This window comes from Dromiciops gliroides, chromosome 5, assembly GCF_019393635.1.
Source record: "Dromiciops gliroides isolate mDroGli1 chromosome 5, mDroGli1.pri, whole genome shotgun sequence".
In the NCBI taxonomy this organism is placed as follows: domain Eukaryota; kingdom Metazoa; phylum Chordata; class Mammalia; order Microbiotheria; family Microbiotheriidae; genus Dromiciops; species Dromiciops gliroides.
The window spans coordinates 177,500,141-177,526,867 of NC_057865.1; the positions used below are offsets into that span (position 1 = coordinate 177,500,141).

At 37.8% G+C, this 26,727-nt stretch overlaps 1 long non-coding RNA gene across 1 annotated transcript in view; it reads right to left on the reverse strand.

Moving 5' to 3' along the window:
• Positions 1–12,275: 12,275 nt before the first annotated feature.
• LOC122729859 overlaps positions 12,276–26,727 on the reverse strand; it is a 43,585-nt gene continuing 29,133 nt past the window's right edge. The window contains exons 2-4 of the long non-coding RNA XR_006353363.1: positions 16,255–16,380; positions 13,667–13,802; positions 12,276–12,317 (exon numbers count right to left, since the gene is read on the reverse strand). This is a non-coding gene — a long non-coding RNA (uncharacterized LOC122729859). The remainder of the gene's footprint in view (positions 12,318–13,666; positions 13,803–16,254; positions 16,381–26,727) is intronic.

A 26,727-nucleotide genomic window follows, 5' to 3' on the forward strand; every position in this document is an offset into this window, starting at 1 on the left:
ATTTATTTTCCAGGTCAGCTGTTTTTCCAAGGAGATATTTCATATTGCCCTCTATTTTTTCATTCAATTGGATTTGCATTACAGTGTCTTGATTTCTCATAAGGTAATTAGCTTCCATTTGTTCAATCCTAAATCTTAGGCAATTATTTTTTTAAACAGTTTTTTTATCTCCTTTTCCATTTGGCTTTTCAAGCTGTTGACTTTTTTCTCATGACTCTCCTGCGTGGCTCTCATTTTTCTTTCCATTCTTTCCTCCACCTCTCTAAATCTTCCTTCTATCTATCCTACTTTTTCTTCAAAGTCCCTTTTGAGCACTTCCATGGCCTGAGACCAATTCATATTTTTCTTGGAAGCTTTGGATGTAGAGGCCCTGAGGATGTTATCCTCTTCTGAGGGTGCACCTTGATCTTTCTTTTTGCTGAACAAACTTTCTATAGTTCTCAACTTTTTTTGCTTGTTCATCTTGCTGTCTTATACTTGACTTTTAACTCCCCACTGGGGGGTCCTGCTTCTAGGCTACACTACTGTCACCAGCTTCAGAGGGTCCCAGGTGTTTTGGTTTGAGGGAGGGAAGGTTTTTCTCTTGCCTGGCCTGTTCTCTGGTCCAAAGATAACCTCAAGCCTACTTACTAAACAACCAACCAGAAAAACTTTCTGTGGTGTGGTTCTTAGCTTTGAGGAGCCTGTGCCCCTCCCCCACCTCGGCCTCTTGCTGCTCAGGATTTCTTCCTGGTTCCCCACTGGGAAGGAACAGCTGAATTCCTCCCTAGGTCCTGCTGACACCCCTGCACTTTGCCCCCAGCCAGTCATTCAGCCCTCTCACCCAACCACAAGCTTAGTTCCAGAAGATGCTGGTGCTGCAGCTTATTTGGAGGCTCACAGATTAAGTTCCACTGGTGCAGCATGCCTGGGGTCTCTGTCAGCATGATCATGGTGTTGAAATTTACCATTAGCTCAGCATGCCCCCCTTTAATCTGTCTATGAGTGGAAAATAATCTCAGCCCATATTTTTATGTGTTTTTCTGCTCCAGGGGTTCTTTTATTGCTGTTTTGGGGGTAATTGTATCTCTGCATTTAATGTCTTTCCTCTGCCATCTTTCTTCTGCCCCCTCAATTGGTGGATTCTTTCAATTTCTATTTTGCCTTCTCTTTCTAGAATATCAGAGCAATTTTCCCTCACAATTTCTTGGAATATGGTGTCTAAGCTCTCTTTTTGATCATGGCTTTCAGGTAGTCCAATAATTTTCACATTATCTCTCAGGGATCTATTTTCTAGGTCAGCTGCTTTTCCAAGGAGATATTTCACACTGCCCTCTATTTTTCCTTCATTTGGATTTGCTTTATCATGTTTTGATTTCTCATAAAGTCCTTAGCTTTCATTTGCTCAATCCTAATTCTTAGGCAATTATTTTCTTCAGAGAGCTTTTGTATCTCCTTTTCCATTTGGCTTTTCAAGCTGTTAACTTTTTTTATCACTTTCCTGCATCACTCTCATTTATCTTTCCATTTTTCTTCCACTTCTCTTACCTTATTTTCAAAGTGCTTTTTGAGTACTTCTATGGTCGGAAACCAATTCATATTTTTCTTGGAAGCTTAGGATGTAAAAACTTTCACTTTGTTATCTTCTTCTGAAGGTGGATTTTGATCTTCCTTGTCACCAAAGAAACTTTTTAGGGTCAGCATCTTTTTCTTCCTGCTCATTTTGCTAGCCTATTTCTTGACTTTTAAATCCTTAAAGTGGGGCACTGCTTCCAGGGTTCACTGTCCCAAGCTTCAGGGGTTTGCACATGGCGCAATTTAAGGAGAGGCATATTCTACACTCCTCTGGCCTATGCTTTGGTCTGTAAGTAAACACAAGGCTGCTTGTTCTTTAACCCAGGAACAGAATTCTGTTACACTGTGGTTGAAAGCTTGAGCATGCCTGTGCCCCTCCCCACCTGACTGCTTCCTGGTTCCCAGCATGGCAATACAACACAGTTCTGCTTCTGTGCCAGCAGAGACCCCAAGCAGGGTGTTTTTTTTAAGGATAGTGAAACATGGGCATGTTTGTATCTTGTATCAGTGATTCTCAAAGCCCCAATAAAATTTAGTAAATGATCCCTAAGAATAAACATAGCCAAAAAAAGTGCATGACCTAAAACCCAACTGGTGATAACTTTTTCTTAACTTAGCTAGCTCTCAAATGACAGACACTCACTGTGTCATGAGGTTGGGACTCAAGACCTTTCCAGGTTTTGAGGATCTGGAACAGCACACCATCTACTGGAGTAACCTTTGCTAATCCAAGTTCACCTCTCTACCATAGTTAAGCATCAAAAGAGAACTTTAATAGAGTCAATATAGCCCTATGCAGAATTGTCACAAGAACCAATAATGAAAGAAAATATGCTTCCAATAAATATTAAAAAAGATACATAAAGTGAAAAACAACATAGAAACAATGATGGGCTAATGATTTAGGATAGTTGATAGAAAGGAATAGCTAGGTTTCTTCAAATACATGAATGACTATCATGTAGTAGAAGGATTCAATTTGTTCTCTTTTTCTTGACACAAGGCACAGCACAGAAACAGAAATAATAGGAAGGGGTTGAATAGAGATAAATTTGTTTTATATCAGTAAAAAACAACAAACAAACATAAAATCCCTTTAGGGTAAACCTATCCCAAAGTGGAAGGACTGCCTTAAGAAGTAATGGATTAGGCAGCTAGGTGGCTCGGTGGATAAAACACCACCCCTGGATTCAGGAGCATCTGAGTTCAAATTCAGCCTTAGACACTTGACATTTACTAGCTGCATGACCCTGGGCAAGTCACTTAACCCTCATTGCCCTGACAAAAAAGAAGAAAAAGAAGAAGAAGAAGTAATGGATTGTCTTTCATTGTACGTCTTCTTCACTCAGAAGCTAGAGGACCATTTATCAGATATATTACATTAGGAATTCCTTTTAGGTTGGGGTTGAACTAGCTAGTTGTTAAGCTCTGTTCCAACTCTAAATTCTATGATTCTATGGGGAGAAGGTAGGTAAGAGCAAACATTAGCTGTAAGAAAAGCAGGGAAGAAGAGGAGAAAAAAAACTGACCACTTGGTGCTGGAGCTTAATACCAAATGTGACTATCATAGTCTCTATCTGATCTTACCTACTTTTACTTGACCATGTAACCTTACTAAATTAAATGCAGGTAGGTCTTTCAGAAATTCCATCTGTTATTTTTAAGTAGCATCTGCAATTAGCTTATTAAGGTTGTGCAGTCTGCTTCAATTGGCTTGCTGTGAATTTACATGACCTCTAAACATGTATAATTCTGAAATCCATTATTAAATCAATGCTGCAATATGTTATAAGTAAAATATATCAAGTAGAACTATGTGTAACTATTTGTCTATACATAAATACTGATAGAAAAAAGAACTGACATTTTGAAAGCTATAATATACAGGATATACTATTAGAAAATAATTTCTAAATATCTTCAGTTCCAAATGATTTTTTATTTAAAAAAAAAGAAATGCTTTTAGTCAGGTTGCCTACTGTGCAGAAAAGGGCATTAGTTGGAAAATATTGATACAACTGGGAATAATGGGCTTTTAAGATGTTTAGCTCACCATTTATCTACATGATAGTCTCTCCTTTTGGATACCTATGAGTGTAATACATATTTGAGTTAATGCAGCAGTCACTGGAGACAGAGTCATTCTTTAAGATGCTGGTCTAGGAGCACATGCTGTGGGAGTGTTACCCCCTGAACAGTGAGATATATTCATTAAAGACTAAGCATCATAGAAAAAGAGTACACACAAATTAAGTGATATTGTTTGATTAAATATTACCTGTTTCAGTAAAAATAGTTTTTCCTATAAGACCACTTTCATCTGACCTTCTGAGATTAATGAACTCATTAGCCATCTTCATTTTATCATCCCTGATTTTTTTCTGCATTTTCCCACATTATGGGCAAAGCAAGCTAGTTCAGGTACATGTAACTGTAGTGATTCCTCTTGAAACATCAAGTGTCTGGGTGCAATTTGAGGGGCTCTCTGTTCTTTGGTTTATTAAATTGACCCAAATGAACTGGGGGTTTTAATCTCCAACATCATCCCAAAGACAGACACTGGCTATATTAAGAAATTTCTTCAGGCTAAAGATATTAATAGTTTTATTTATGTTATTTCAAATTATAGTACATACAGATAAGCTCTTAAAATAATATTTCCTAAAAAAATAATATTTTCTAATTTATAATGTCTCCATAAATTATGGTTCTACCTGGGATACAGTGACAATCAGAGTCTTTGAGGGTTTGTTCCTCTGTATGTGTTCCCTTTGGTGACCCACTCCTTTGTCTTCATAGTATTGATTGTTTCTGATTATGCTTGCTTCTACCCCTCTACATAAATGTCACTGGTTGCTATTCCATGTCACTATTTATAGGTCATTTAGTTCACCTCCTCTCCTTTTACAGATGAGGAAATTGAGGAATACTGAGACTAAATGATGTGTGCAAAGTTATATAGGTAGTCAACATTTGGGGAAGGATGTGATCCCTAGGCACTGGAGCTATTTCCATTTTACTATTCACTATCATTACCTTTCAAACTTAGTTACTATTTTCCTTATCTCCCTGTACAGAATCAGAAGATCAGAAATTTAGAGCGGATGGAGACCTTAGTGGTCATTTAATCCAATTCATTTTACAGTTGAGGAAATTGGGACCCAAAAAGGTTCAATGACGTGTCTGGGGTCACTTGGGTACATTAAATGGCAGAGCAATATTCAAACCAAGGCCTCCTCCTTCCAAACTCAGTATTATTTGTACTTATTGTTTCTTATTTGCCACAATTTATTTAGCACTTTACACTATATTTTCCTTTGAAAAAAAACAACAGCAACAATGTTAATTACAGATCATTCAATATAGAAAGAAAATATTTAGTGGAGTAGTAATTTCTGAAGATTGAAAAACTTGAATATTAAATTACTCATATTAGAAAACAACTTTTAGAATTAATATTCATGCTACCTTTTCAATTTTTGTAGTTGAAACAGGTAAAGGAGTTGTTGTTTGTCCTTCATTTTTGAAGAGGACCATGACATTAGGGGTGAAATCATGACTTTTGGCGAATTGGATTTAAGTGAGGGAGGGTTGTTCAAAGTCATCCACCTCAATCTCTCCTCCAGAGCCATCTGGGTCCAGTGGAAAAATATACATCAGGACAACTGGAGATGACCCCAAATGCTTGGGGAAATCAGGGTTAAGTGACTTGCCCAGGGTCACACAGCTAGTAAGTGTCAATTATCTGAGGGTAGATTTGAATTCAGGTCCTCCTGACTCCAGGGCCAGTGCTCTATTTACTGTGTCACCTAATCAAATCAGTTAAAAACAGTTGAAAGGGCTAAAGGAGAAAAGAAAAAGAGTTCTGGTACACTAAAAAGATGGCTGGCTTTACAGTAAGAGGACATGGATTTGAGCCTTTGGGGTCACATGACCAAGAAGACTAGACATTTCCTCCAAAACTCAGGAATTTTCCAACATAAGAAAATAGGAATTATGTATAAGCAACAAAGCAATTTTACCTCTCTATGGTCTAAGACACCAAGAAGCCTAATAAGTTAATGATTCAATGAGCTATTCATTGTGAAAACCTTCATTTTACAGTTGAGGAAACTGAGACCCAGAGAAGTTCAATGACTTGTCTAAGGTCACTAAAGTATGTTAAATGGCTGAGGCAGTATGCAAAAAAGTTCTCCTGATTCCAAATTCAGTGCTCTCTGTACAAATGCCATAATTTATGTATCACCATTTATACAGTAGAGTAGGCCTGTAATCTTTAACCCAACACACTTAGCAATGTACCTGCCACACCCTAATGCCCACTCACCTCATAGCAGGTCTAGTAGCTGATCCACAAGCTTGAAACAGAATTCACCTCTGCACTGAGCCCCTCTTTACTGTGCCGAGGAATATCAAAAGGATGAAGTTTGCTTTATCTGAGACAGTGACTTGGTGATGGTAGCGCTCTGTGCTGCAAAAGCATTCAGCCAGAAAACTGAGGAATTGAAGGAACTGGAGCAAAACACGTGTGTGTGTGTGTGTGTGTGCGCGAGCATGTGTGTGTGAGAGAGAGAGAGAGAGAGAGAGAGAGAGAGAGAGAGAGAGAGAGAGAGAGAGAAAGAGAGAGAGAGAGAGAGAGGGAGAGAGAGAGAGGGAGAGAGAGAGAGAGATAATGAGTATTCCACTAAGTCTAAGCCTCAGGGAAAGAGCTCAGCATCTTGCTAGGGCTTGTTCTACCCAATCCTCTTCTCCCCCCATCCCCAACTGCCCAAGTGACTTGGGAAAGAAACTGAGGCTTAGGAAATGTGAATTACCAGCATGAGGTAATTCATGGCTTTGAGGTCTGACTCTAGGGAAACTTCCATCAAATGGGAAAGAATCAGAAAGTAAAAGAAAGAAAAAAAATTATACATAAATCATCAAATATCATAGGACAGAGAAAACTCAGTTAAAGATCTTGAGTATAAGCAAATAAACCAATAGGGAAGATATGAATAACAGAGGGGAATATAGCCTCCAGATCAGCTACAAGAGTCCAGAAATCCTTGAATGAATATTACAAGACAAAGACAAATGAACCAATATTTGATAAGGCAGAAGACCCTGAGGAGTATCAAGAAAATGTGTAATCATAGCAGAATAAATATTCCTGAATGTTTTAAAAAGTTAAGTTAGAATTATGAAAACAGAGGGTGTAGATTCAAAATCTGGTTCTGCCACTTCCTATCTACATGACCTTAAGCAAATCACATCTCTCAGACATAGTTTCCACAAATGTCATTTGATGGATTGGACAAAGTGTTTTTTTCCATCTCTAGAGTTACAATCCAATATTACGTTACTACTACAACCTGAAGAATCAGAACCAAAATGGATAGTTTTCATAGTTTTTAAACATTTTTTCATTTTAAATTTCAAAAAGTTAAATTTTAAATTTTATATTTAATTTTTAATATAGTTTTCATATTTTAATAGATTTGACTAGTCCAACTTACTTAATGGATGAAGAAATTATGAAGATGAAGATATTAAGAGGGGATGATTATCCTGGATATAAAAGTGGAGCCAGAAGCCAGTTTACTGACATCCAAGGTGATGTCAATCCCAGTAAGGACTGTGGTAGGACAAGTTTCCTAGAGCAACTCTCCTTCCCCTCACCCAGAACCGTCCCCTTATCCCCCGTAACTTCCTTCCAGTCCAGTTCCCCTAGAGGCTTCCCTGGTGAAGCTTTCTTCCCCACTTCCCAAAAGATCATTGGCCCCAGCTTCTCTTACACACTTCCTGGCTTAGAGCTGTAACAATTGGAATGATGCCACCTGTTGGGGAGTTACTGTAGGAAAGCTCTGCCATGAGGAAAAGGTGTCTGAAGGCAAGCCATGCAGTCGGGTCCTTGGCGTCAGGAATTGATGTTTGCTCATGGGTGCTGCCCCTCAAAGCTGCCAGCCAACTAGCTTGGAGGTGTGTGTGGAGGATGTTCCCAGTTGTACTGGAGGTTTCTGGGAGGAAGGAGGAAGTGTTGGAGTTTTTTTTGTTCCTGACCTTGCCATGGAGGGTCGGATGATGGGGTCTCTTAGAGATAGTTAGACTTTTACCTTTCTCTCTGATCCTAATGCTCTTTAATAATTACTTAAACACTTAGATACTCTTGCTAAAGTTTATAATTTATTGGAGACCACTCATTAGATTTTAGATAGTATAGCTAGAATTTTAGCTCCCTTACAGAGCCAATAAAAAGTCCCAAGTCAAGGGGGCTTGGAGGCTCTCAGTCTTAATGTGTACTGGATAGCCCGTGAGTCACCATCCTCTAATGACTGAATGACCAGAGACATTTCCAGATGGAGATGAGGGGAACCATATCCAGAAAAGCTAAGTACCACACTGTATCCCTGTTGCCTATCCTTGCTGCATTAAGGCAAAGTAAATCCCCCCTCCTTTGTTAAATGTTTAGTGATTCAGGAGAGTGCCTTTTGTTCCAGCATTGAACCTGACCTGAGAAGGGGCTGGCAGGCCTATAATAACTGCCCTGACTTTTGTTAGAGAAAAGTATTTGTCAATTTGAACCTTTAACCTAAAGAAGCTAATGTTCTGTCAATTAATCATGTTTGTAGTGAATGTGTTATTTGGAAGAATCAAGATCATTCATAAATTGATGTCATTAGTAAAACCTCACTAATTTTAGTAAAGCTTCTATGTATAGCAAATACCACCTCTGCCAGTTGTTAAAGTAATTTGAAATTTGTGATTATTCAAAATGGCATTCTGATAAAGTTACATAAACATTTTATGCTTTAAAAAGGAGGAGTACACCTCTTATTGGTATAGAAAACACTCTCCACTAATGCAGATCAGTACATTCTCTGAAATTATATAGTCTTAGAAAATTACTTAGAATATCTAGAAGTTACATGACTGACCAGGGTCACACAGTTAGTATATGTCATAGGCAAGAGTTGAACCCAGATCTTGTATCTGAGGCCAGCTTTCTACTCGTTATACCACATAGCTTAATTTTAAAAGCTAATAGAGAGACCAGTTAAAAAAAAATAAAACTAAGAATCTTGAAGTACTTTAAAAGGAGCCGTTTGCATGTCATATATACATCTAAATTACCTCTCGGGTACAGCAGGGTTAAAAAGACCTTACATAAAGTTACCAGTATGTAAAAGTAATAAAATAAGACTTTGTTCCAAACTATTTTAAAATTCATACTTAAAAATTCAGCCTGGGAACTTCCGTCATGAGTACATATTAAGTTTTACGTAACTCATGTTTTCCTACTTTCACTACCAATTTAGAATCCATTTGGAAATGTGAAAGAATTTTAAAGCAGGTAAGTGTAGATGAGACAGATGAATTTCATCTACCTTTCATATGTCCATTTTTCTTTCTTCCTTATGTGAGGCTGTTTAGGACAGTTCCAAATTAACTTTAAAAGAGATGTTCCTTAAATATTGATAGAGGGGGCAGCTAGATGGTGCAGTGGATAGAGCACTGGCCTTGGAGTCAGGAGTCCCGAGTTCAAATCCGGCCTCAGACACTTAACACACTTACTAGCTGTGTGACCCTGGGCAAGTCACTTAAACCCAATTGCCTCACTAAAAAACAAGATAGATAGATAGATAGATAGATAGATAGATAGATAGATAGATAGATAGATAGATAGATAGATAGATAGATAGATAGACCTTATGACCAACAAGATGAAAGAATAGTTGCATGTTAAAATTCTCCAATGCCCAAACATCAAAATTAAGTAATTATGTACTACATAAAGAATAATTATAATTGAATCCACAAGGTAAGACAGAACTTCAGAACATAAAAATCTTTGGGATTAACATTGAAATATTCTGGTATTTAGAGCTCCAATTCATTTACTCTCCCTAACCCCCAGCAAGTGATTCTGCATGCCTGCCACAATGAGAACAAACAAGTTTTTCAACTTATAAATCAGGGTTCAACTTGATAAGGATATCCCAGGGCAGTAATTTGACCTGGTTCCCCCAGACCCCTTGAGAAACAGTAGATTCTAATTCTGCTCAACCACATTAAGGAAAGGCACAGGGATTATAGTCAGGATTGGGGTGGGGTATATTTCCACAGGACAAAAAATGCCTAAAATACTCAGAACCACAGGCTAGAGGGGAGCAAAATGTCAGTCCTGAGGTAAAGGGTAATGAAAAGATATATTACAAATGGGGTTCAAGCCCTAGTTAAGCATCTTTGGAGTTAAGACCAACTTGTCTAGATACAACTCCCAAGATAATTAGTAGAGTCTCATAATGTACCAAAGCACTTCGAACAAATATAATATGAAAGAAAATTAATCAATATTACCTAATGAAGGAGAAAAATGAAAGAAAACTTTCCTGTGGACCCCTCCAAAAATAATGAAAAAATAGCAAGAATCCAGAATGACTCAAAAGAGAAATAGAACTCAAACTAAGAAATTAGTAATGTTTTTAAGTCAGAAATCAGAATTCTCAATTAAAAACATAAACAGAAAAGTAAAAAAAAAAAGAAAACATGATGGAAAATCTCTACAAAGAAGTAGAAACTGCAAGAACATATTTAGAATGCAAAGATATTAAGTGGTCAAAAATTTGGAAAAGAAGGAAAAAGGTGCAAGGTTAAAAAAAATCACGACTTCTATACAACCTATTGCATAGAATAGACTGAAGTTAGAATATGCAAGGATAATTTAAGGACTATAGATCTCCAAGAAAAAGCAAACAAATGTAAATGTAAAAAAGCCTTTTAAATAAATTTAAATTAAATTTAAAGTAAATTTTAGTAAATAATACAAGAACTTCCTCTTCTCCACTTTTGAACAGACAACTAAATATTGGTATGTCATATCCACAAATTGCAGCTGGAGGGTTTTGTTTTTAAAGTTTGCAAATCTAGTAAAATTAAGTTGAACTTATGTGGGTAAATTTACCAACTTAAATAACAAAAAACTAAGGTTGCAAACAACCAGAAGACCTTCAAATGTGAATGAAAGCTAATTTGAAAAATACAAAATTATTCAATGTTTACAAAAAATCAGATGAAATATTGGAATATTATACTCCCAAAACAAAGGAACTGGTTACAATCCAAAATATTATAACCTGCAACCCTGAAGCCAATAATCAATGAAAAAAGATGACTATTTAATAAAATGGAGGCATTTGAGGAATTCTTGATAATTCAAACCCCAAAATGAAAAGATTATTCATCTTCTAAACAATCCCCAAAAGCAACAGCATAAGAAGGATAAATACAATTCTCAAGAAAATACAAACTAGAAATAAAATCTCTAATGTTGTTGTTCTTGTTGTTGTTTTAAAGAGACTTCTTCATTTAAGAGGTAAAGCAAAGGACAAAAAAAGGGGGATCACTGACAGACAAAAAAATTTGTGATTTAAAAGTATTTAAAGAAAGGCAAAACATTTGAATGAATATTCTATGGATGAAATCCCCGGGACACCTTTAATGAATCATTTTGTGTGTGTGTGTGTGTGTGTGTGTGTGTGTGTGTGTGTGTGTGTGTGTGTGTGTAAAAGAATAACAGGAAATTGTAGGAATGGAGAAAGGAGAGCCCAGGTGATGCACGCCTGCAAAGTTCACAGTTGAACAGTAAGGGGATAATAATTTCTGTAGCTTCTAAACAAGGTGGGGATTTTTGGAGAAAAGGACAAAAGCAATCAAGGAGAGGAGCTGGGATGACTTGGTGGGATGTGTTCCTCATTCCAGAGTAGAAATAGAAAAGGTTCCCCCCGTAACAGGGAGAGTGCTGACATTTATTCTGTAATGAGCGCTGTCAATGGTATTGCTGCTGCTTGGCCTGAGTGCAACCTTCCCCCATCTCTCCAATTCCCTGTTAGGACCTGAGCTTGGTCCCACTGCCTCAGGGTGAGGCTACCATGGCAATACCATTGTCCTTTTATTCTGGGAACTGTCCTGGGATCCCTCATCCATTCTTCCATAGAAGTTGCAAAAAGAAAACAATGGAATCTTTTTCTCCTTTTAAACCAATTCAGAGACATTGTTCTCAGAAACTGGGGTACATTTGTCCCATTTGTCCCCATCTGTGATAGAAAAGTCCCTGAGACGGGCAGCTAGATGGCACAGTGGTAAAGCACCGGCCCTGGATTCAGGAGTACCTGAGTTCAAATCCGGCCTCAGACACTTGACACTTACTAGCTGTGTGACCCTGGGCAAGTCACTTAACCCTCATTGCCCTGCAAAAAAAACCCAACCCTCCCCCCCAAAAAATCCAAAACAAAACAAAACAAAACAAAAAAGCCTCTGAGATTCCGGAGAGGATTAAACAATGACTTCTCTAGTGAATTAAATGAAAAATTTCTACCTCAATCCCCAATTCAGGTGGCATAGTTCCCAAAAGCCTGCCAAGTGCCACATAAAATGGTAAGAATTTCTGTCAGCCGTTATTAGAAAATCCAAAAATTCCAGTTTTTAGGAGAGATCCAGGTCTACCACAGTTTGTGGACTAAGAGATCATTATCATCCCCCAATACAAAAATTGTGCAAATTCAGCAAATAAAATTTTATATCATTTATCATATTCAGGGCACAGTTTGATAAAATAACTGCTTTTTGCAATTGAATAAAAATTACTAATTAAGTTTATCTTCTGTATACTCACTGAATGCATCTTTGAGACAACATCAGCAACAGAAAGGATGATAAGAGATATTTATTCCATTGAAATCATGGTCTCTTCTGTATTAAAATGTGCTTCACATTGCTTGTATGCCCTAAATGAAAAATTACATGCTGTTACATTTAGTCTACCTTTCCACAACTACAAAAAGATATATTTGGGAGTGTCTGTTGTCTGAAACTAACTAAGTGACTAGCAGGTGGCTAAAAACTCACTCTAATATCATTGTGAACATCATTTTTAAAATGGCTATGAAGAAAATTACTACTGAGTGATATTTTGGTAAGGCTGGAGAGAAAGGACTTATAATTTTGATAAAGGCTTCATCTATAAATTAGGCCTAATAATACTGACCCACACCACAAAGATTCATGTGAAGATGAACCAAAATGTTTTTACAACATTTAGCAAACTCAAATTGCTCCTTAGATACCAAATTTGTGATTTCTAGACTGAGAGGAAAATTTATAAAGCGTGAGTTTCCTTTTTAGCCATTTATGTGTGTGTTGGTTTCCTATTTATGTGTCAATTCCTAGGTACTATATGCCTTGGGGAACACACTAAACATGTTAGAGATTGTTGGAAAATGAAGATTTTGAGGGGCTTGTGGCCCAATAATAGCATGATATCTTAAAGACATGTGATACTTTTATTTTATTATTATTATTATCATTATTTTGCTAAGCCAATTGGAGTAAAGTAACTTGCCCAGGGTCACACAGCTAGTAAATGTCAAGCATCTGAGGTCAGATTTGATTTTAGGTCCTCCTGAATCCTGGGCTGGTGCTCTATTCATTGTGCCACCTAGGTACTCCGAGACATGTCATACTTTTGAGGTTAAATCTTTGACAGTGTCCCTAGAAGCATCTAAAGTTTTTTAGAGAGGTTTGAGCCAAGTGATCAATTTCCATTTCTTATTGAAGTGATTTTGGGGTCAGTACAATGCCACCTCCAGCTTTCTAATGACATCTTTGGAATAAACACTTCAAGATGGAATAGTCTGGTACAAAGAGAATTAATTTTTCCTACCATCATCATGTATAGTACTTCTTACTTTCCAATAAATTACATAGTTGCTGTCCTTTGAACTTAAGAGGTCTATCATAATATGAGTAATCTTTCTTGGAGCAATAGATTGAGTCTGTCTAAGCAATGTTTCTTTACACACTGATGCAGACAAGAAAGCATTCTCTGTGTTTGGCTCTATTGTTGGAAAACAATAAATGGAAAACAACTACTTACATATACAATCATTGTTCTCTTTCTCAATAAAAAAGTATGTTCTAAATTTTTTTTCTCAGCTTCAAAGTCCATGCACTCCATTTCCTGAAGTGTATAATGATGCAGGCTCTTACTCAAATAATGAATGTTACTGTAAAACCTATGTGCTCTTAATATTCCCTGGAAATTAAACAAGTACAGTTTTGTCTTTAAAATACTCACCTACTAATATTCACAACATGTGATCTCTTCTAGGTATTTCAGCTGCCTTTGAACCTATAGATTGTTTGGGAATGATTCACAGTAAGTGTCCTCTTTCTCCTTTAGTTTCTCTGAATTGAGAAGCCCCTCAGGGATGCTGACAGAGAAAGGAAAGGAAGTAAGCTTGACTGACCATAGTCTAGTAAGTTCACAGTTTAATTGAGTAATGGACCTTTATGTTATACATCATGACCCTGGACCAATAATCATTTCTGAGAGATGGACAGTTTGAAAACATGCTCTAGTGTCAACCAAAATGGAACATAACATAATCTCTTTGTTGATTTACAGGGTAATTTGGCACAATGATATTAAGCTACATTTAGAGGTGGTGTATGGATTTAATTCATTGTTTGTTAAATTTTAGTAGTTGTACATAGTAGTTACACATATTCAAGTTAACTTTTCTTATTCTTTTCCATTTTTATTTAAATGTGATAAGAAGCTTTTCTTGACTCTCCTAGGTTAAAAAGATAATCTGTGATCTGGATATAGTTTTAATGCTTCTTCTTTGCAACACACCTTTACTGTGCAGATACTGCTTCCACATTGCTTATAGAAGTGGGGTTTGGGGAATGGGGGAGTGACACAGGCAACATAGTGCAGCAGAAAGCCCCCCCTCCCAACTGAATTTGGAATCGAAGGATCTAGATTCAAAGCCAAACTCTATCACTTACTACTCTGACACTTCAGCAATTCACTTGAACTTTGTAGGCCCCGATTTTTTAATTTGTAAAATTACAGCTTTGGCCTGGATTACCTTTGAAGTCTCAGATTGAACTTCATAGTATCATAGGTGGAAGAGACTTAAGCAACTCTCTAGTGTCACCCCCTAGTTTTATAAATGAGGTAACTGAGGACCAGAGAGTATGAACACCCCGTGTAAGATAACAAGGTACTAAATGTTAGAAGTATAATGTGAATTCAGGACCTCTGACTCCAGAGTCAGTATTCTTTACACCATGTGACCCTATGTAGGATTTGATGATCCTGTTATATAATATAGTGGCAGCAAGGAATAATCAGAAAAGTGAGAGTGAAAAAGTCAAACAGGGACATATATGATGGTGGCAACTGGAACACAATTCCACTCAATCTGCTGCATGGGTAAGCCATACGCAGAGGACGTAAAATACCTCCTTTGTCCCCTCTACCTCCACTATGACCACACAGCTAAGATAAGGAAATCATCAAAATCCTAACTTACATTTTATACCAGATCCCGTATTTTAGCTCCTATGTTGTGAGTAAGCAGGGACCCCCATGCTGAGAGATCCTGGTCCACCCAGCATCAGGAACTTACCTCACAAAACCTTGTTCCTGCCAGAGGATCTGAACTCTGACCTCAGCACATTCTATTCATGGACTGCCTTCAAAGCATGTCAATCAATGGACTTGAATTCTACCAGCCAATTAGCTTGGAGCGTTGTGTAGGGACTGCCTGTGTTCCAGACCCACAGGGAGCTTTCACTCTTAGAGGCATAGGAATTTCCTCTTTGGGTGAGCCTGAGACTCACAGATGAAGGGGGCTTTTTCTCTTTTCTCTCCCTTAGATCCTAGCTAGGCTTTCCTATCTTTCAGAGGCATGTGTTCTCTCCTTACTAACATCTAATATACTTTAATAAATGCTTAATGCCCAAAACTGGTTCTAAAACTTCTAATTTATAAGTAAACTCTAGCTAATTTTCCCTACACTTGTAACAGAGATAGACCAACACACATTTAGTTTTACTCATCACACATATTGACTCTAGATTTTCTTCATTTGACTTCTGATCAATCCTGAGAGAAGCATAATTTGAACATTCCATGGAAACTGTACTGTTGCACTCCTTTGTTTGCTCAAGGAAGGAGTAAATTTGTATATATCTTAGGATTCCTAGGTTCAGATAAACCTATGTCTAGGTGACTTCTGAGATCTAGGACAAGTACAGAATTACAGTTGCTTGGTAGATGTTTATTGTTCATTGTCTTCTTGTCAATAATTTATGTTTATTATCAATTCTAATGCTGTATACAGTGTTCTAGAATATGCATCTGCTTCCAGTAGAAGCCAACTGCATTATGTCAAGGTTATATGTTCAGCATTCATTGAAAGACACTTCTAAGGAGACAGGACTAGATGATGGTGGGGGCTCAGAGCTAAGGTATGATTGGTAGATTCACATATCCACACACTAGATAGTGAGTGGTCTGGCCTATCACAGAGCGATAGATCTTGGAGACAGAAGGTCACTGAATCTCTGGTAACCACAGAGAGCAAGGCATTTACTTAACACTTCTGCCCCATCAGGGTATAAATAAACTATCAGAGTAAGCATGGGACTTCTAAGATGCCTATACCATCTGGAGGTTAAATTTAAATCACCTACTAGAGAAAACAAAAATGGCATTTTTCTCTCCTCAACTTTTTACTTCACTCACCAAAGTAAAAAGTAAGACTTAAAACCAATTTCAATAGAAGACTACTATGATTTAAACATATTGTGCAAGTTCATAAATCAAAAGACAGAAGTAACAATTGAGCAACACATTCAAATACCACCCACCTAACTTCATTTATCCATATTGTACAAAGTCCTTTGTTTTTATCCCATATGGTCAGGACCCACTATTCCTCTTCTCTATTGACAAATCCTTCTTGCTTTTCAGGGAGGTGATTTTGTCCAAATTATCTGGAGGAAAGGTGGAAGCAAGGTTGAAAGAATAATGAGACTACATCTTCTGTTTTTGGTATCTGACCAGTGACTTGCAACAAAGCCAAGTTAAGAATGGAAAAAAAAGTCCTGAATCCATACTGGGGTTGTGAATACTAGTAAGCCCTCACTATCCACCCAGTCATCCCCACAACTGTCATTAAAGACGTATTGGGCCAAAGCCCTCACTATCCACCCAGTCATCCCCACAACTCTCATTAAAGACGTATTGGGCCAAAAGGCCACCCTCTTTAGGAAGATGGCCATTACAGGCAGACACTGCCTCTTCAAGGAAGCCAATCCATTTTATAAGAGGAAATCAACAAGCTGGTCTTTAAAAAATCTATTCCAGCATGTAATGAAACCAGCTGCCTGAAGGTGACCAACCAAATAAATGCCAGATGATATCATGAAATTTAGCCCAATCCTGAAACATGCTAAAGATAAAGTGGGGCTCTTGTCATGAGGAAGGATTCTGTCCAATGAGTTATTCCATTACGCCAATGGTGAACACTGGCATAACCCACACAAGTATGCAAACAAGTGTAACAGGGAAGTTCTGCCACTGATGCTTTCCCAATGAAGTTAGGGAGAGGTTCATGACAGTTCAGTCACTGAGCCTTTTGGCTCCCCAGGACATGGTGTGGGCCTTATAGTCCCTATAAATGATGATTCTTTCCACCCACACCAGGAAACCCCACAGGGTATCCAGATGGTCCAAAACCCAGTCCACCAAGAAGACTGCTCCTTTCCCCCACCCAGAAGAGATCGAGTAGAAAGGTGGCCGAAAATTTGATATTCTGACCTCAAAGAATAGAGAAGTCCACAGACTAGGTATTAGGGCAGTCTGAAACATTCAAATCATTGCCAGGAGGCAGTTAAAGGGCCAGAGCAAACAGTGGTAAGGGGAAGAGGCTTAATAGGGACATCATTCCCAGGGAGATTAGCAAGCATTTTATGCAGGGTATAGGCATCAGAGGACATGGGAGTAACACATTCCTGGGTCCTGTATATGTTTTTAAAGTTCATGTCAGTTATAAGAATGAAAAATCTCAGAAATGCTTCCAGGGATGCAATATTGCTTAATACAGGATGACTGCCAAATCAAGAGGCTTCTAGTGAGCTTTCCCCCTTGTAATGACCCTGGTTGACATAAGGAACATTAAACCAGGAAAAAAAAAATCCTCAATAAATTCAACAAATCTACCTTCACTATAAAGTCAGACTTTAATAGGTATCTAGCTGGTCCTCCTTTATTTAATGTCCCCCAGGAGCTCCCCCCAAACATCCCACCTTCATTGGGGTTCAAATTCTAACCCTAATCAGGTCCCCGGGGATGAAGTTCCAACATACCCCTAAAAGTCTTATCCCTATCTCCTAGACAGAAAAGGCTGTCACCTGGGCCTGTGGCCTCTGATCTCCTTTGTATCTGATGGAAAAAACCAAATGATATTCAGGAACTTGGCCCCACTTCTTATATTCTTTAAATTCCATAAAATCTAGAAAAAGGGAATTAGTGAAAGAGGGGAAGGTTTTTCAACTTCTTCCTCCCCTTGGTATTTCCTAACCAGAGTGCTAAAATGCTAGCTGCCAATCACCTTTATCAATCTTTATTTTAATAACCATATCCATAATTTGCCCTGAGACAAAATCTCTTGTCCCCTCCTTTTAGAGTGGGCTATCTGGGAGGATAGCACTACTGATGTCTGCTTAATATCAAGGAGACCAAACCTATGAAAATATATCCTCTGGAGAGAGCATGAGGGCTAGGCCAAAAATGAGTGGGAGGAGTCAGGAAAGGATTAATTCCCTAGTCTCTATGTTCCTGACAAACTTGAATTTCCTGGGGTAACAAAATTGAGAGTTCTACTTCTCCTCCAGGGGAAGGTGAAATAAAATTGTTTTTGTCTTGCTGTCTCATCAAGCATATGGGGCCAACCCCTGTGGGTCTTCGGGGCCCCTCATTTATTCCATCAGTGAAATCCATCCCACAGGGCCCATAATTCCTTCACTCTTGAATAAAAGGACCAATGTTAGGCCACCCTGCTGATAAGAGCTCCTCATTCTTCCTTAGCTCTCCACTGCTATCCTTCCCCCTCCTAAGCTAGGAAGGAGGATAATAACATCAATAAGATCACCCAAACCTTCTGGCTTCACCAAATGTTTTTTGTCCCAGAGCACTTTGCTCCCATATTCAAGGTCAGAATTTGTAAGGATTGAGTCATTGAGGTAAATTACAAACAAACAAATGCAACTTTCTTTTACTAAAAACAAACTAACACAGCATAAATATACATTGACAAGTACTTCCGGGGAAACAAACTCAGGTTAATAACAACTGTAGGCACAGGAATATAAAATCCATCAGGTATAAAAAGCCACACACCATTCTTGATACTATTGTCAAAGATACTGGTAGAAATAGGATTCACCGGAAAAAGGGTAGACCTTAGTGCATTTTTCCTCTTCCCCTCTCTTTATCCCCATGCCCATGGCTAAAGGCTGCATATATGGTTGTTCGTTTGTTTGTTTGTTTGTTTTTCTGTGGGGCAATGAAGTTTAAGTGACTTTCCCAGGGTCACAACTAGTAAATGTCAAGTGTCTGATTCTGGATTTGAACTCAGATTCTCCAGAATCCCAATGCCAGTGTTTTATCCACTATGCCACCTTGCTGCCCCCTGCATACATGTTTTAAAAATCACTAACAGCATGGGACCTCCTCAGCCTCTTCAGATCCAAAGCCTAGAGAGAACAAGAAATAACTACTGCAAGACAGACTTGATTGAACAATTGCTGGGAATTCCCTTCTGACTTATAGCTGAAACCTCATATGTATTTTGCTTCCCCTATTAGAATGTGAGCTCCTCAAGAAAAAAAAATTGTCTTGATTTTTTTCTTTTTATCCCCAACACTTAGCACTATGCTTCACACATAATAAGCACTTACTGAATGCTTTTCCATTAAATAATTTAGCCAGTCAACATTAGAAGGAACAGGTACAAAAGAAAAGGAAAAATAAATAGTAGGGCTAGATGACAGAATTAGTGAAGTAATTGTAGAAAAGTGAAGCAAAAAATTACTCAAATGCAGAATGGAATGGTTGTACCCAAGCATGCTCTAGGAGGAATTTATACTCCCTTTTATATCTCAAGAAGATGTAACAAGTTATAAAGTCTTCATTGACTTTCTAATGAAGGCTGTTCAGTCACTGGACTATTTCACATGACTAAACTGCTTTGGGCTTGGCATACACAGGCATGGATGAAGGGGCTACTTACAGATGAAAAGGAAGAAGAGTGTGGTTAGATTTTATGTAATCTTTTCCACTGGAGGTAGTATCCACCTGGATAACATTATATATCCATAACAAAGTCTTAAAGAATATTATACTGATAACACTGAGCCCCAGAATATTGCCAAGCCTCATAAGCAAAATCCATAGCAGAGGGAAAGAGATTAATTTAATTAATGATCCACACTACAAAAAACAAAATGAGTGAAAACATGTTTTATCTAGACAATAACATAATAGCTGTCACTTAAGTAGTGTTTTGAGGTATATAGAGTCCAATTAAGTCAACAAGCATTTATTAAGCCCTTACTGTGTACCAAACACTCTGCTAAATGCTGGGGACATAAATACAAACTAAATGAAAGATAGTATTTACCCTCAAGGAGTTTACATTCTAATGTGGAAAGATAATATGTAAAGGGGAGGTTAAAACCTGGTGATAGGGGCATGATAGAGAGGAGAGAATGATGAATGAGCATAGCTAATTGAAGGGATGTTCATCAATTAGAGAATTGCTGAACAAGTTATGATATATGATTGTGATGGAATACTATTGTTAGTACAAGAAAAAATAAGGGAGATGATTTCAGAAAAACACCTGGGAAGATTTAAAAGAACTGATGCAAAATGAAGTGAACAGAACCAGGAGAAGATTGTACATAGTAACAGTAATAATGTAACAATGGTAAATTCTGAAAGACTTGACACCTCTGATCAATACAAGGATCTGTGACAATCCCAAAGGACTCCTGATAAAAAATGCTATCCACCTTCAAAGAGAGAAAGAGAACTAATGAACTATGAATACAGATTAAAGCATATATACATATATATATATATATACATATATATATTTACTTACTTTCATTATTTTCCTTACTTTTTTTTTCAACATGGTTAATATGGAAATATGTTTTGCATGACTTCACATGTATAATAACATTGCTTACTTTTTCAATGGGAGGGAGAGGGGTTGGAAGGAAGGAAAATTTGACAATTTTTTTTAAATGAATGTTATTTTTTTTAATGGAACAAAAAAGAATGAATATAGCTAGCCTGGGCACTTCATCAAAATAAAGGAAGAATGGACTAATGGGAGGAGATGATATCATTTTCTAGCTTGAGAATGCTAAGACCTGACTGTCAGTTGCTCAGGAGTCATTTCCTCCACCCTTCTTCATTCTTCTTTGATTCTCCTCATCCTCTCTTTGTCACTTTCCATTCTCTTGTGTTGGAGAAGTTCAGAGTCTAGAGAACACCCTCTCTAGACACCACTGGCTGCCTCTTGAGAGTCCAGCTATTCCCAATAGAAATTCTTTTGGCTAGGTCTTATAACTATTAGTCCCATTTTACAGTGAAAAATGAACAAACCTAATGAAAAATGAAAGAACCCAAGCCTCATAGAGTTTGTTCCCCATGATCAAATAACTAATATGTATAAAAGCTGATATTTGAGAATGTCTCCTAATTTAAACTCCTCAGTGCCTCTTGGTTGGTAGCTTGGTGATCATCTATATTCCTATATATTGTCCAGGACCTGGAGAATGGAAAGTGATGGGATGGGACCTGACTGGATCATATTTGGGACATTGCATAGTGCTTTCAATGCTCCTAGGCTACTTACTGCTGCAAGAGCCCATCACTTTAATACCACTACTCTTCTGATGATAGCATATAGCAGTGAATCACAGAGAATCCTAATCTCAGAATAATTAAAATTACAAATAACCCAAAGGGCAATGAGTTGAGTGTGGTGGGAGTAAGTAGGCTGTAGCATGAGAAATGACATAACAAACAAATTTTTATTCCATGTTATCAGGATATAACTGACAAGAGGAACTCTGATTTATATAATTTCATAGCCTGTGATTTTGTAAGCATCTTAAGAATGATGATAACAGCAGTGTTAATAATTTTAAATTTCAAAACAAGTTGAAATTGAAATGTCAAATAAGCAAATAAAGTTTTTGCATGTTAAAAAATCTTTGTTGTGCTTCTCCTACTATAAAATATTTAATAGTTCTGAGAATTAGTCACTGCCAAAGCAAGCTAGTTGCATTTAAAGCATCAAAATCACAAGAGGATATGAAATGACAAACACAAAAATATTCATCAGCTTTTATCATTAGAAAAATAGAAACAACAAAGTATTAAAAAGTAGTAATGTAATAAAGAAATTTTGAGTTTTTAGTACCCAAATACTGAAACAGCTTCAAGAGTTTGGATTCAGCTCAAAAAGGAAATTGATCAAATAAAGGTTTGGCTAGATTTAATGAAGTGATAAAAGGAAGGGAATGGGATAGCAAGGGATGGGGGAGGAGGGAGTTAAAGCCTTGAGGTAAGAACTAAGACCATGGAAATTATATGTTCAATTACAAGACTGGTCCTGAAAAAGTGCTTTAAATCTCTCCGACCATTCATGAGAATCTACACACAATACTGCCTTAATGTCTTTGGGAACAGGTACAATATAAAAGTACAACAGTAACAAATAGGACCAGTGAAAAAGCCTCTCTGTATCCTTGACTTAACTTGACACTTTTTTTTTCCTTCTTCTGGATATTCCGACTTTACCTGCTTATTTTGAAATTAAGGGAACGTAACTATTGCAGAGAAATAAAATGAAGATCATGCTATATGGAAACATCTTAACATTGAGATTGCTGCTGTACTCTTTCCACACCTTGTTGTTCTTCTGACTGTGTGGGATAGGAGGTGAGCAATAGAAAGGAGAAATAGAATTCGAGACAGAAGGTATGGCCACTAACAAGGCAATTCTCTAAAACAACATGCTATAGATGTTTAGTTGCTCTATCTGCATCCATTACAGGGAGTTTCCTTACCAGGAGTTCCCCTACAATAGTTGTCCCTAGTAATATTGAAAATCGCACCTCTTGGTTTCTCATTTAGTTCTATACTCTAAGACCATGCTTACCTTGCCCATCTTTATCCCCAGCTCTATCAGGAACTACACACAAGATACCTGGCAAGAGTAAAGGGAGTAGCATACACTGTGAAAAAAATCACACCCAAAGCTATGATAACTAGATAAAGAGTCAATTGAACTAGAATCCAAGATCAGAACTGAGAACAAAGGTCAAGATTAGGACAATACAAACAGCCAGAACCAACAATGTGTTCGGTTTCTTGTTCTCTTTTTGTTTTTTAAGTGTTTCAACTATCAAGCATGACAGGATCAGTGTTTTCTTGAAGCTCCTTTCATTCTGCGTATAACAAGGGGAAGCTTTATCTAAAATAAAAAAAAGTTTCCCTTAGGACCTGGTTCATCTTTTGTCGCAACCTTACCTGACACAACTTACTGGTCATCTAAGGGTTTTAAAAGCTTCAGCCATGTGGAAGCTAGGCCTTTTTTTAAACATTTGTTTTTATTTATTTTATTTTCTATATTTTTTGCAGGGCAATGGGGATTAAGTGACTTGCCCAGGGTCACACAGCTAGTCTGAGGCCAGATTTGAACTCAGGTACTCCTGAATCAATCCAGGGATGGTGCTTTATCCACTGAACCACCTATCTGGCCCCAGGAACCTAGGCCTTTAGAACATTATGGATTTCTGAAGCCTACATGAGAAACTAACAGTGCCCTGCCTTGTTGTCAAGACATGTTTCCAGATGTATAGGAGTGGGGCTCTGGCCAAAAAAGCCAAGTACCACTGTATCTTTGTTGCATATCCTTGCTGTTTTGGGGCAAAAGAACATTGTGTTCAATGATTTGAGAATGTCTTGTTTCACTCCTACATTAAACCTCTTGGGGCTATACCTCCACAGCATTTATTTTTCCCCCTTTCCATTCCCATTACATCAATATTGTAAAACAAAGAAACAAACAAAAGACTTAAGAACTCTTATCAATTAAATGACTGACCATGATAACAGAAGACTGATCAAGAAGGACATTGACTTCCTCATGACAGAGAAATGAAGAATAAGAGACATATTTATGGACCTAATCAATATAGGGATTTATATTTCTTGGTCTCTTTGCAAAGGATTGCATAGTACTCTAGGATTCAGGGCTCAGTAAATTGCTGCTCAAGGGCCAAATCCAGTAAAAAAAAAACAACCAAAACAAAATGTTATTAGCTCATGGGAAGTAAACAAACAAACAAAAAATGTATGGTAGATTGGATCTGGCCTTTGGACAAAAGTTTGAAGACCACTGTTCTAGGTAATAGCTTTGATACAAAATGTCCTAATGAGAAATTTCCTAATTGTACCTGAAACATAATAATATGATTTTTCCCTGACCCAGACTTCAAACTGAATTGACTTAGATCTTTTAAGTCACATCAATTAATTTGTATAATGTTGAGGTACAATATGTAGAACATTACAAATATTTTCAGACTTTTAAAATATAAATATGTATGTGTATATGCATATATATGTGTATATATGTATATGTTACTCCATATATACACATATATATGCATGCATGCATGCATACAATTTAGTTTGGCATGACCTGCCATCTGGCATACTGGCTTTCTGTAATCATTCCTTTTCTAGATGGTTACAAATCTCTCTTTAGTAGCAACATCAAACTTAATGAACTATAATTTGCAAATGTCATTCTGTTGCTTTAAAAAAAATATAAGACACATTTCCTTTTCTAGTCCTTTGGCACTTTCCTCATTTTCCATAGTCACTAACAGTGAATCAGCAAGTCCTAAAACCTTTTCTTCTCAGATCTTCCATACTTATTATCTGGGGAAAAATATCTGCCCTGTAATCCTGGCTCCCAAGCCTTCTTGCCTTAAAATTTCAGATCCAGGGATCATGTCACCTGTGCTTAGAACCAAAAAGGGCAAAAGAAACAAATGAAAACCCAAATCCTTTTTCTTGGAGCTACAGGGCCTGTTGGGAGAAGGAAAAGGTAGCTCTTCCACCTACCTAGCTTTGTGCATGGTGCCCATTCTGTATATGAATGAGACCTTCATCTATTGTATACCTCTGGGAAGAAAGAATGAGACTGTCCTATTCTGGTAGAGTTAGAAGATGCAAGTTGTTCCAACAACTGAGCCAATGGAAAGAAGTTTTCCCTACCCACATGAAAGGGGAAAGCAGAATGTCTTCTCCCAGAAACAGTTTTGTTCTGGGTGCTCTTCTCTCTATATACTGCTTTACTTAGTGATCTAATAAGCTCCCATGAATTTAATTACTATCTCTATACTGATGATTCTTAAATCTACCTTTCCTGCCTCAATCTCTCTGCTGATGCACAATCTCGCATCTCCAACTGCCTTTCAGACATCTCAAACAGGATGTCCAGTAGACAACTTAAACTCAATATGAACAAGAGAGAAATCATTATTTTCCCCCAGAACCCTACCCTGCCCCTCCTACCCTTCCCTTTTACTATAGAGGGCAACACCATTCTCTCAGTTCCTCAGGCTCACAACCTAGAAGACATTCTGGATATTTCACTATTTCTCACCCCTCCCGCCACACAATATCTAAGCTGTTGCCAAGGTCTGTCTATTTATCTTTGAAACATATTTTAAATGTCCCCCCTTCTCTCTTCTGACACTGCTATCACTCTAGGGTAGGCTCTCATCACCTTATATCTTAGTTATTACAGTAGCCTGCTGGTGAATCTACCTGCCTCATTCCATCCTACTCCAATCCATCCACCATTCAGCCTCTAAAGGGATTTTCCTAAAGTGCAGGTCTGATCACATCACCCCTCTCTTCTACTCAATAAATTCCAGTGGTTTCTTGTTTCTTCCAGGAACAAATACAAAATGCTTTGTTTGCAAAGTCCTTCATAACCTACCTTCTTTCTACTTTTCCAATCTTTTTTCACTCTACTCCCTGACAAATAATCTTCAATCCAATGACACTAGTACCCTTTAATCCAGTGAAACTGTCTTCCTGGCTGTTCTATGAACAACACATTCTATTTCTCAACTTCAGGTATTTCCTTTTGCTGTTCCCAATGCTTAGAACACTCTCCTTTTTTGTCTCTAACTACTGACATTCCTGGCTTCCTTTAAGTCCCAATTAAAATCCTGCCTTCTAACAGAAGCCTTCCCTAATTCCTCTTAAATCCAATGTCTTCTATCTTAATTATTCCTAATTATCCTGTAGATAGCTTCTTTTATTTGTTTGCATATTGTTTTCCTCTCCCCATTACAGTGTAAGCTTCTTGAGGGCAGGAACTGTCTTTTGCCTCTTTTTGTATCCCCGGTGTTTAATGCCTCACACATAGTTTTGTTGTTGCTTCAGTTATGTCTCACAGAAAGTAAGCATTAAATAAGTATTGATTGATTGATTGCCATCTCCTGTATGGGTGCCTCCATCTTACTGGGCATGCATGAAGTCACATTCCATAAAGGTAAAATGAAACAGACCATTCCCTCAAGGAACTTACAATCTACCAGGGAAGACAACATCCACATACATGTTATTGTTCAATCATTTTCAATTATGTCTGACTCTTTGTGACTTGCTTTGGAGTTTTCTTGGCAAAGATGCTAGACTGATTTGCCATTTCCTTCTCCAGCTCATTTTACAGAAAAGGAAACTGAGGCAAACAGGGTGAAGTGAGTCACACAACTATTAAGTATCTGAGTCTAAGATTCCAGGGTGGAGCCAAGATGGCAGAGGAAAGGCAATAAGCTCTAGGAACTCATGACATGATCACTCCAAAAAACCTCCAAATAATTCCATAAGACAATTTCTGGAGCAGCAGAACCCACAAAAGAATGGGGTGAGACCATTTTCCAGCTAAAGACAGCTTAGAAGGTTGGCAGAAGTGGACTGCTGTGCCAGGGTGGGAATGGAGTCCAGCCCCTTGGTCACACTGACACAGATCCAGTCCCAGACAGGCCAAGCCAGAGAAAGAGACCCCACACACACACACACCCAGAGTTTCTGAATCAGCTGCAGCAACAGTATCATCTGCAAGTAAGCTAATGGTCTGGTGAGAGGGTTGAGCGGTTTGCCAAGGGGAGATTATAGGGGTCTCTGCTCGTGCTGAGGTGGAATTTAGGTGTTTCACCCCTGATGGGAAA